This window comes from Vitis riparia, chromosome 18, assembly GCF_004353265.1.
Source record: "Vitis riparia cultivar Riparia Gloire de Montpellier isolate 1030 chromosome 18, EGFV_Vit.rip_1.0, whole genome shotgun sequence".
In the NCBI taxonomy this organism is placed as follows: Eukaryota; Viridiplantae; Streptophyta; class Magnoliopsida; order Vitales; family Vitaceae; genus Vitis; species Vitis riparia.
Window position 1 is genome coordinate 15895425 of NC_048448.1, and position 10530 is coordinate 15905954.

General features: G+C 39.2%; 1 non-coding gene across 1 annotated transcript; it reads right to left on the minus strand.

Annotated features, from left to right (window-relative positions):
• Nucleotides 1-456: 456 nt before the first annotated feature.
• Nucleotides 457-528, minus strand: TRNAD-GUC. The gene has a single exon. It is a non-coding gene; the product is annotated as a tRNA-Asp (tRNA).
• Between the last annotated feature and the right edge of the window lie 10002 nt (nt 529-10530).

The following is a 10530-nucleotide window of genomic DNA, read 5'->3' on the forward strand; positions in this document are numbered from 1 at the left end:
GTGTTTGAACCCATTAATGGGAAGCATCTGTACAACACCGGTTGGAGAAGGAACTATATGTTAATTCTCTAATGCAAACAAGTGACCGGAACTCCCTTTTTGTATGAGGAATCTGAGCCTAGTGATCTAAACTCCAAGAAACACTTTTCTTTATAAGTAAAATCAGTTACTATTTTTGGTTAGTTTAAAACCAATCTTTGTTCAAACATCTTTATGTTTTCCTTTAAAGCTAACCTTGAAATGAAAATGCACCAATTTATCTTTGAAATAATATCATTTGTGAAGTGAAAACCATCCCAGTGAACGATCCTAGAGCCACTATGCTATAGTAGCTTTGTCTTTGCTACCCTAGTATATGGTGTAATAGGTTATAAATTTTGTTGATTAATCCCTCAATCAAGGAGCACCAGCTGGACACGAATCAGCTGAGACACCAATTAGGCATGAATCAAATGGCGCCATTGCCGGGGATCGAACCCGGGTCACCCGCGTGACAGGCGAGAATACTCACCACTATACTACAACGACGAGGCATATTTTGATCACTATGTTTTGCGACAGTAACCTGAGTTGGGGGATTCATACCACCTACTTGAGAGGTACCATCTTGTACCCTTTATGACTCCGCCGCAGTTCTTTTATCCTCGAGTAGCTTTAGACTTTTACCAGTCTATGACTACTCGTGGCGTCCCAACACCCGCCTTGATCCATTTTACCATTGATGGATGCTAGGGTATTTTGGGGGCTAGACAGATTGCTGAGGCTTTCCATACCCCTTATGCACCAGCAGATCCAACTACATTTAGACGATGGACCCTACTTTCTGAGTGGGACATGGTTAGTATACTATCTCGAGGGACATCTTCAGACAGGATCATTATGAGGAAGGAGCTTCCCTCTGGGATGCTCCTAGTTGATGTGGTGCTTCGCACCAATCTTTTTCCTCTTCAGCATAAAGTGCAGAGGCGAGGGGCCATTCTATAGGCGTTATTCCGTATCTCTGAGGGCTACTACTTTGGCCCCCATCATTTGATTATGGCTTCCCTTCTCCATTTTGAGGAGAAGGTGCATAAGAGGCGTCTTATGAGGGTAGACACCATTCTTTTACTTTTCCCTCGGCTGCTATGCCATGTTCTGGCGCATATGGGTTTCCCTGCAGACCCTCATTCTGAGACTCGCCGCCATTGTCGAGAGAGCTTCTCTCTTGACCAATGGAATCATGTATTGCACCATCAGCGTTCCCCAGAACTTCCCGAGCCAAGGGAAGTTCCTCCACAGCCCTTACCATCTATATTTGCTCCGTCCACTTCAGCTCCCTCGGAGCCCATACCAGAGGCAGCATTGTCTGATGCCCCACCTGCTGTTCCTCCTACCCAAGAACCGCCCATTACTATCCCTATTGCAGAGTATCGTGACTTGCTCGCTTCTTTCTAGACTTTGACCACTACTCAGACGGCCATTATGGAGCGGATGGACCACCTCCAGCTTCGGCAGGACCAGCAGACTCTCATTCTCCATGAGATTCAGCAGCACCTCGGTCTTTTGCCACCAGCTCCACCTGTTTCTCCTGTGCCCTCAGAGCCTTTTGATCCAGCTGATGATGCTACACCTGTAGCGGTACCTTCCACAGTTGCAGCTAAGGACCCCTCCTATCCACCAGAGGAGCCTACTACTTGATCATACGATCACTCCTCTTTTTTTTTTTTTTTTTTTTTGTATCTATATTCTATGTTTTTGGATGTGATATATATTTTGGACCACTTTTATACTGGGATTGGATGTTTTCCATGTTTATCTTGTATATTGTACTCTCTTAGTTTATATAGACATCTTCCTTTTTGTGTATATTAGCTATTCCTTTTTATTTTTCTACTCATCACTCTTATGATTTTTTTTTCTTTTGCAACATGTGGTTTCTCCTGTCCATTCGAAGTCCCTTACTATCAGGAGGTATCACTTCCTCCCTTTTATTATCACTTGCTTTTGGAACATTGGGGACAATGTTCATCCTAGTTGGGGGAAGAGTTGAGGAAGTAATTTGTTGGATTTTTGGTTAGGTTATTTTTGCTAACAAATTTTTGCAAACTCTCTTTGTTTCTCAAAGATAAATTCTCAAAAATAAATGGGAGAAATTAAATTCTTATCTTATTGCCATGGTCTCAGAGTTTGTATTATGCTTATTGAAGTTGATAAATTGTTGAAGCTCCTTTTGATTTCAATCTTAAGTCTTCCACTCTAATCTTTTCACACACTAATCACATTAGATTCCAGTTTTAAGATGGAAAACTTTTTCACCCCCTAAACTTAGGAAATTTTCAACTTGGTGCCTTTGACCTCATTCTGTTAGTGTTGGGACACCTTATAAAAGGCCAATGTGTCTTATGCAAAAAAAAAAAAAAAAAAAAAATTTGCTTCACTTGCTTTGAAACCCGAGCAAGGTCCGAGGGGTATATGGTGAAAATCTTTGAAGCCTGGTGCCCTAAGCCTTTATTGGTTGGGAGTCACTGACCTCACTACTCGTTACATGGGTGGATGGGTGGAGTTTAAAAAAAAAAAGGTGTGTTCTTAGCCTTTTATATGGGGGTTAGTGTTGCTAAAGTTAGAGAAAAACCTTAGTTGGGGGGAGAATATAGTTTGACATATTATAATTGGAAACTAAGCACCTTAACACTTAGATTTTTGTGGAAAATTAAGAGTTGGTCCTTTGGGAGTGGAAATTATTTTGATACTCAAATTTGCATAATGCCCACTCTTTGTATGTTGTGATAGGTAAGTTATTTGATGACTCTTGTTGATGATTGAGTTTTATATCCTTGACTTGCCATGTGAGAGTTTGATCCAATCATGCCACTTGATTATTTTTTGGAGTGATCAACATGATTTTGTAAATTATTATATTATCTATTTTTCTTTCCTTTTCTCCCCTTCATTGCTAAGGGACTAGCAATGTGTCAGTTGGGGGGAGTGATTACTACCCAAAAAGTGCTATTTTGCGCCTTTAATTCATTATGTTTTAAGCACTTTTGTGTAGTAGTTCTCCATTTTTATTCCAATTGGCATGTTAAGGACCTAGCAATGACTTCTAATCATATTTGTGACTAGTTTTAGTGTTTTGCCAGCTTTTTGGATCATTAAGACAAGCCAAGTAAAGGAGAGAAGCAAAGAGGAAAAATAGAGGAAAGAAGCAATTTTTGTAGCCGTGCACTGTCACTTTGGGAGGCTCTATTTTGTTCATCGTGCAAAATCACCTTTCAAGAATCCCATATTCGGAACCGGCTCGGAATTGCTGACAAATCAAGTACTTATAATGGTATATTGCCATTCGTATAAGGAGCTCAAAATGGCAAATTTCGCACTTTGTACTGTTCATGCGAGTGCGAATTTCGCACCTTGTATTGTTCATGCGACTTTGGTGCAAAATCTCCTCTGTTCTGATGACTCCACAAGAGATCTTTTCTTTTGTATTTTTTGATGTAAATTCCTTTCTTATCCCTGTAATTAGCCAATCACAGGCTTTGCTTTGTTCATAAGAGGGGTGGAAATCATCTCTCGGAGGAGACTTTTTTGTATATTTTACACTGAGTGAAATTTTCCTCTTGGGGATAATATAGAGCTCTCTTTGCTTTCCTTTTCTCTCTTCTATTTTCTTTTTCTTGGAAGCCAAACAACCTCTGAGGATGTTTTCCCAGAGGATGAGAGGCTAAACCTTTGGTTTCTTGGAGTGAAGGAAGCTAGGTGAAAAGTCCAAATGCAAAAGTGGAAAACTCTCGTGCCTTAAATGCAGGTAGTTGGAGTTCATAAATGGCTTTTAAATTTAAAGTTTTGCTTTAAATCCCTTAGAATCACTTTGAATGGCCAATACATGATAAGCTTTTAGGTCTCTGTGGATACTTATTGCTAGATCCACATAAGACCATTAGTTATCATGTACGAGCCATTGGAAAGTGGCTCAAGGTGAAGACCAATAGTGTCTAAAGCCATTAATGGAACTTGACTACCATTTCTATTGACTTTTAATGGATTAAATCTTCATTGTTAAACCTATACCGGTTCGGGAAACAACCATCCTTTATGTTGTTGTCCCTAATACGAGGAGAAAAATCCGGAATTTCTCACTTTGCATTCTGAACTTGATCCTAGCAACCTTTAGCTCCGGGAGACTTTCTTTCTTCCATTTTTACCTAGTTCTATGTTAGTTTAGTTCCAAACACCACTTTCAAAACAAATTTTATTTTCTTTTAAACTTTAAGTTTTTTACAAAGGAAACATCAGATTCAATTTCTAATCTTGAGTCTATCACTGGTAGAGTGAAAACCCATCCCAGAGTTCAACCCTAGAGCTGCTATACTATAGTAGCTTTGCTACGCTAGTATAAGGTCATAGGATTTATAAACATTTTTTATTAAAATACCCAACTGGGCACGAATCACCGGCCGATGTTCCATCTTCTCCGGATATTTCACATCCAGTGCCTGACGCCGGATGGGAGAGGAGGTGTTTCAACTTCCCCGGTCCGACATGTCCAGATCCTCTAATAGCGCTCACCCAGAGAGCATCCACGACCGACATTTCAGATTACCCAGATTTTGCACAGTGCCGCGGTGTTCTCCTAAAGCTTCCCGATATGTGCGACCAACATTTTGAGATATTTTGCTTTAGATATTTGATGTCTAAATCCCCAAACTCTCCTTGTAATCCACCTATCATAGGATTCCTTAGTCTTTAAGTAAGAACAAAGGGTGAATAACCTCTTATATATAGATAATATGATGTAAAGGGTGGAGAGCTTGTTCTGAGACGCATCATTTGTACAATTCTGCAAGAAATATATTTTACAGAGCACTTGCTCTGTTTTTCATATATATTTTTGTTTTCTCATTCTTTTTCTTACTAGCCAAACAAGCTCTGAGGAAGTTTCCTCAGAGAATGAGTGGCTAGACTTTTAGTTCCTTGGAGCTAAGGTTGCCAGAAAAGGTTCCAAATGCAAGAATTAGTAGCTTTGTGGTTTCAGCCATTAAAGAAGAGAAAGTGTGATCCTTTAATGATTTCTATGTTTTTAGTTAACTTAAAACACCTTCAATTCACTTGAGTCAACACTTGGTAAGGCAAGTGATCTCCGTCCATGGAGATGCACTAGTTTACCTCTTGCAAGCTTTTGGGAAGTGACTTGAAGGTAGGATTTTCTAGAATTGCCAACACTTGGTAAGCTTTTGGACTCCAAGGAGACATCCATTAGTTATCTCTTATGAGCTTGAGAAGGGAAGTCGAAAGTTAAAGATCACCTTGAATGGAAAATGCTAGGTGAGAGGCACAAGCCATTGCAAGTTGCATCAGTGAGAAGGAATTAGAGCTGAAATCCATTTAAAGGATACTTCTATACAACACCGGTTAGAGAATTGACTATATGTTAATTCTCTAATGCGAGGAAATGAACCAAATGACCAGAGCTCTGTTTTTGCATAAGGAACCTCCCCTGTGAACCCAAACCTCCAAGGAATGTTTTTCTTCATAAGTAATTTCCATTACTTTCTTTTTAGTTAGCTTGAAACAAAACTTCATTGAACCAAAGTTTATGTTTTATTTCTTAAGCTAACCTTGAAATGAAAAAGCACCAATTTAACTTTGAATTGGTATCAGTTGTGAGTTGAAAACCCTTCTTAGAGAACGATCCTAGAGCAACTATGCTATATTAGCTAAAGCTATCCTAATGCATGGTGATATAGGTTATAAATTTTGTTGATTACTCTCTCAATCAAAGAGCACTAGCTGGACGTGAATCAGTTGAGACACCAATTGGGAACGAATCAATTTGTCAATCTTTTGAGCACTTGGTGGCAGAGTGTCCTACAATTCCAGCTGCGAGAGAAATGTTTGAGGACCAAGCGAATGTTGTTGGACAATTTAAGCCTAATAACAACGCTTCATATGGCAACACCTACAATTCAAATTGGAGGAACCATCCGAATTTCTCTTGGAAGCCAAGGGCACCTCAGTACATGCAACTTGGCCAAGCACCCCCGCAAGCCTCAAGTCTTGAATAAGCCATTGTAAATCTTAGCAATGTCATGGGAGACTTTGTTGGAGACCAGAAATCCATCAATGCTCAACTCAGGCAAGAAATTGCCAATCTAGATAAAAAAAAATGGATGGGAGGCAAAATGATCTATCTCAGAAGATAGATAATCTCTAGTACCAAATCTCAAGGCTCATCAATCTCAACACAGTGCATGAGAAAGGAAAATTTCCTTCTCAACCTCACTAGAATCCCAAGGGTATCCATGAAGTGGAGGCTCGGGTGGGAGAAGCTTCACAAGTGAGGGAAGTCAAAGTAGTGATCACTCTAAGGAGTGGTAAAGAGGTTGATCTGCCTACATCCAAGCCAGAACATGAACTAGAGAGTGAAGCAGAGAAAGAGAAGAGGGAGGAAATCAAAGGAAAGAGGAAAGGGAATAGTACAAAGAAGGAGGACCTTGAATCTACTGTGAATGAAGAACCAGAGAGGACCATCAACCAGGAAGATATGATAAAGAAACACACGCTTCCACCATTCCCACGAGCTTTGCATGGCAAAAAAGGAATAAGCAACGCATCAAAAATTCTTGAAGTGTTGAGGCAAGTGAAAGTTAACATCCCTTTGCTAGACATGATCAAACAAGTTCCGACTTATGCAAAATTCCTTAAGGACTTATGCACTATATAAAAAAAGGGTTAAATGTGAGTAAGAAAGTCTTCTTAAATGAGCAAGTAAGTTCCATTATACAGTGCAAGTCTCTGGTGAAATACAAAGATCCAGGCTGTCCTACCATCTCAATGATGATTGGAGAGACGTGTGTGGAGAAAGCTTTGTTAGACTTGGGAGCAAGTGTGAATTTGTTACCCTACTCTATCTACAAGCAATTGGGACTTGGAGAGTTAAAGCCAATATCAATCACTCAATCTCTAGCAGATAGATCTGTGAAAATTCCAAGAGGTATGATTGAAGATGTCCTAATTCAAGTTGACAAATTCTACTATCCAATGGATTTTATTGTTCTTGATACAGACTCGGTTGCTAAAGGAACTAACTGTATTCCTATCATACTTGGAAGACCATTCTTAGGTACATCAAATGCTATCATCAATTGTAGGAATGGAGTCATGCAGCTTACATTTGGCAACATGACGTTGGAGCTCAGTATCTTTTATATGTGCAACAAACAATTCCATCCGGAAGAAGAAGAAGGACCAAAAGAGGTGTGCATGATAGACAACTTAGTAGAGGAGCCTTATGATCAGAAAATGCTAGAAGATTTAAACGAGAGTCTTGGGGATCTAGATGAAGGGTTACCTGAACCCTCAGATCTGCTTGCTACTTTGCCCCCTTTGAAGATGAGAGAAGAAATTCTCCCTTTATTAAATGGGGACGAGACACAAGAAGCTGTTAAGGAAGAGCCCCCAAAGCTTATGCTAGAATCCATTACCTGGAAGAGAACAAGCAGAGCCCTATTTTATTTCTTCATCTCTTACAACTACTCAGGAGGATTGTCTACTTGAAATCTTTAGGAGATGCAAGAAGGCGACAGGGTAGAAAATTTTTGATCTAAAAGGGATTAACCCTTTAGTCTATACTCATCATATATACATGGAAGAAGAAGCTAAGCTAGTTCGTCAACCCCAGAGAAGATTGAATCCTCACATGCAAGAGATGGTACGAGCTAAAGTGCTTAAGCTACTTCAGGCATGTATTATCGACCCCATATCAGATAGCCCATGGGTGAGTCCTACGCAAGTTGTGCCAAAGAAATCAGGGATCACAGTGGTGCAAAATGATAAGGGAGAAGAAGTTTCTACACACCTCACTTCAGGTTAGAGGGTGTGTATTGATTATAGAAAGTTAAATGACGTAACAAGGAAGGACCACTTCCCGTTGCTGTTTATTGATCAAGTGCTTAAGAGAGTCGCAGGCCATCCATTTTACTGTTTCTTGGATGGCTACTCCAGGTATTTTCAAATAGAAATTGTTGTTGAAGACCAGGAGAAGACCACTTTCACATGTCCATTCGGAACCTACGCATACAGAAGAATGCCTTCCAGCTTATGCAATGCACCAACAACATTCCAAATATGCATTGATTACTACCAAAAAGTGTTATTTTGTAGACCTAATTATAATGGTTTTAAGCACCTTTGTGTAGTAATCATATTCATTTAACCCAATTAATTCATTAAGGTCCTTAGTAATTGGTTTTAACCATTTTGTGGCAAGTTTACATGTTTTTATCAGCTTATGAATCAATTCAAGCATGCCAAATGATGGAGGAGCTACTTGGACAAGTTAAAGCAAGGATTTTGGAAGTTTACAGGCTTGAATTTCAAGTGGAAACACGAGCACAAACAAGAACAATGGAGAAGAGGAAAATAGAGGACAGCAGCTGCAGTCTTCTTTTGCACTTTTGGAGAACTTACCGAAGTCCATTTTTTGCATACTATATACCATTTCAAATCTCAGGAAGTCAAGAATCCAACGCTTCAAACCGTGTACAATTTGGAGCTGAAATGAGGAAGATATGGCCTTCAGAAGACAACTGCATCAAAATGGGAACACCATTTCGCAAGGAGATTTTCTTCATGGTGCGAAATTTGGCCATTTCGCACCATGAAGAAACCACCTTGCGAAATTTCGCAAGGAGGATTTAGGCACCTTGCGAAAATGCCTTTGAAATCCTCTGTTTCTCCACGCACGCACCACCGACTTCCCAGATATTTTTAGCTTGATATTTTCTCTTGTAAATTCCTTTTGTAACCTTGTATTCAGCCGACATAAGGCTTTATCTTGTAATTTTAGCTTGTTATTGTCTTTAAATAGAGATGAAGAGCCTCAGACAAATATATCTTGTAACCTGTAACTTTATAAGTTATAAGAGCACTTTTGTTCATACGTTTCTTTTCTCTTTTCTTTCTCATTTTCTTAGTAGCCAAACATCCTTGGAGGATGAAATCCCCAAGGATGAGAGGCTAAAACTTTTAAGTTTCTCAAAGTATGGATGTTATGTGATGGCTTGGATGCAATCCCATGGAAATTTCTCGCACCTGGAAGGTAAGGTAGTCATTTTTCATTAATGGTTCATTAATGCAAAGTTTGATTTTTATTTCCTTTGGACAACTTCCAACGGCCAATACTTAATAAGCTTTTGGATTTCTATCCATTAGTTATCTCCTACGAGCTATTGGAAGGTGAGGTTTTCAATTCCAAGTTTTGCATTAATCCGTTAGAACCAATTTCAATGGCCATTGAAAGGTGAGCTTATCACCTGGAATGACTTTGAGTTGCCAATATTTGGTAAGCTTTTGGCTTTAGACCATTAGTTATCTCTTACGAGCCATTCAAAGGAAGTCTAAGGTGAATAACCATTGATGAAATTCACTACCATCTGTTTTGCCATTTTAAAGGATTAAAACTTGATTTGCTAAATCCATACCGGTTCGGGAAGCAAGCATCACCATAGTTGCAACCCCAACGCGAGGAGCCTATCCTGAGATTTCCAATTTGCATAAGAGCCAAAGCATAGCTATCTAGCTTTGAGAAACCTGTTTTTACACCCTTTCATTTTAGTCTTTAATGTTAGCTTAAATTAGTTTAAATCTCTTTAAAGCATTTTCATCTTCTTTTAAAGCTAACATCCATAAGAAAATCACCTATTTTCCTAATTTGAATATCATTTGTGTTTGCGAAAACCCTTCCCAGTGAACGATTCTAGAACCACTATGCTATAGTAGCTTGGCTACTTTAGCAATAGTATTTAAGGTATAAATTTTGTTGATACGCCCTTAAAGCTAAGCTACCATGAGTCGCATCAAATGGCGCCGTTGCCGGGGAAGGTGCCACAAGCACAGTGAAGCAACCATTAAGGGTAAATTGTGATCTTCATCACAAGTTTGGTGAGTTTTCTTCTAATTTTTTTTTAGTTTAGTTTTTATTTAGTTAAATTTTTTATTCTCTTTTCTTTTATTTTTGTTTTAATTTCAATTTGTGCATTCCTTGTTGGATTCGAGACCAAGAAGGAACCCTGGTACAAGTTGAAGAAAAGAGCCTTCGTTGAATATCATTTTCTTTAGAAATGGAAATTCCGCATGAAGATCAAAGCTCTCATTGATCATGAGAAGGACAAATTTGCATACTTATCCATGAGGGATCGGATTGAATTAGGGAAAAGGCAGGTTCAACAAAGCCAATGGGGTAGTAAGGATGCTTTGAATGAAGACATGAGCATGAAGGCAAAGCTAGCATCTATGGCTAGAACGATAGAAGAGTTTGAATTGAGAAATGTGCATACTGAAGCACAACCACAAGCCATGCCAACTTCATTTGAGTATGTAAACCATCCCAACCTTACAAGCCAACCTCAACATCAACCGAATGACAAATTCGCATACCTATCCATGAGGGATCAGATTGAATTAGGGAAAAGGCAAGTTCAACAAAGCTAATGGGGTAGTAAGTATGCTTTGAATGGAGATGATTCATATGAGCATACGGTAGGGGAGTGCCCT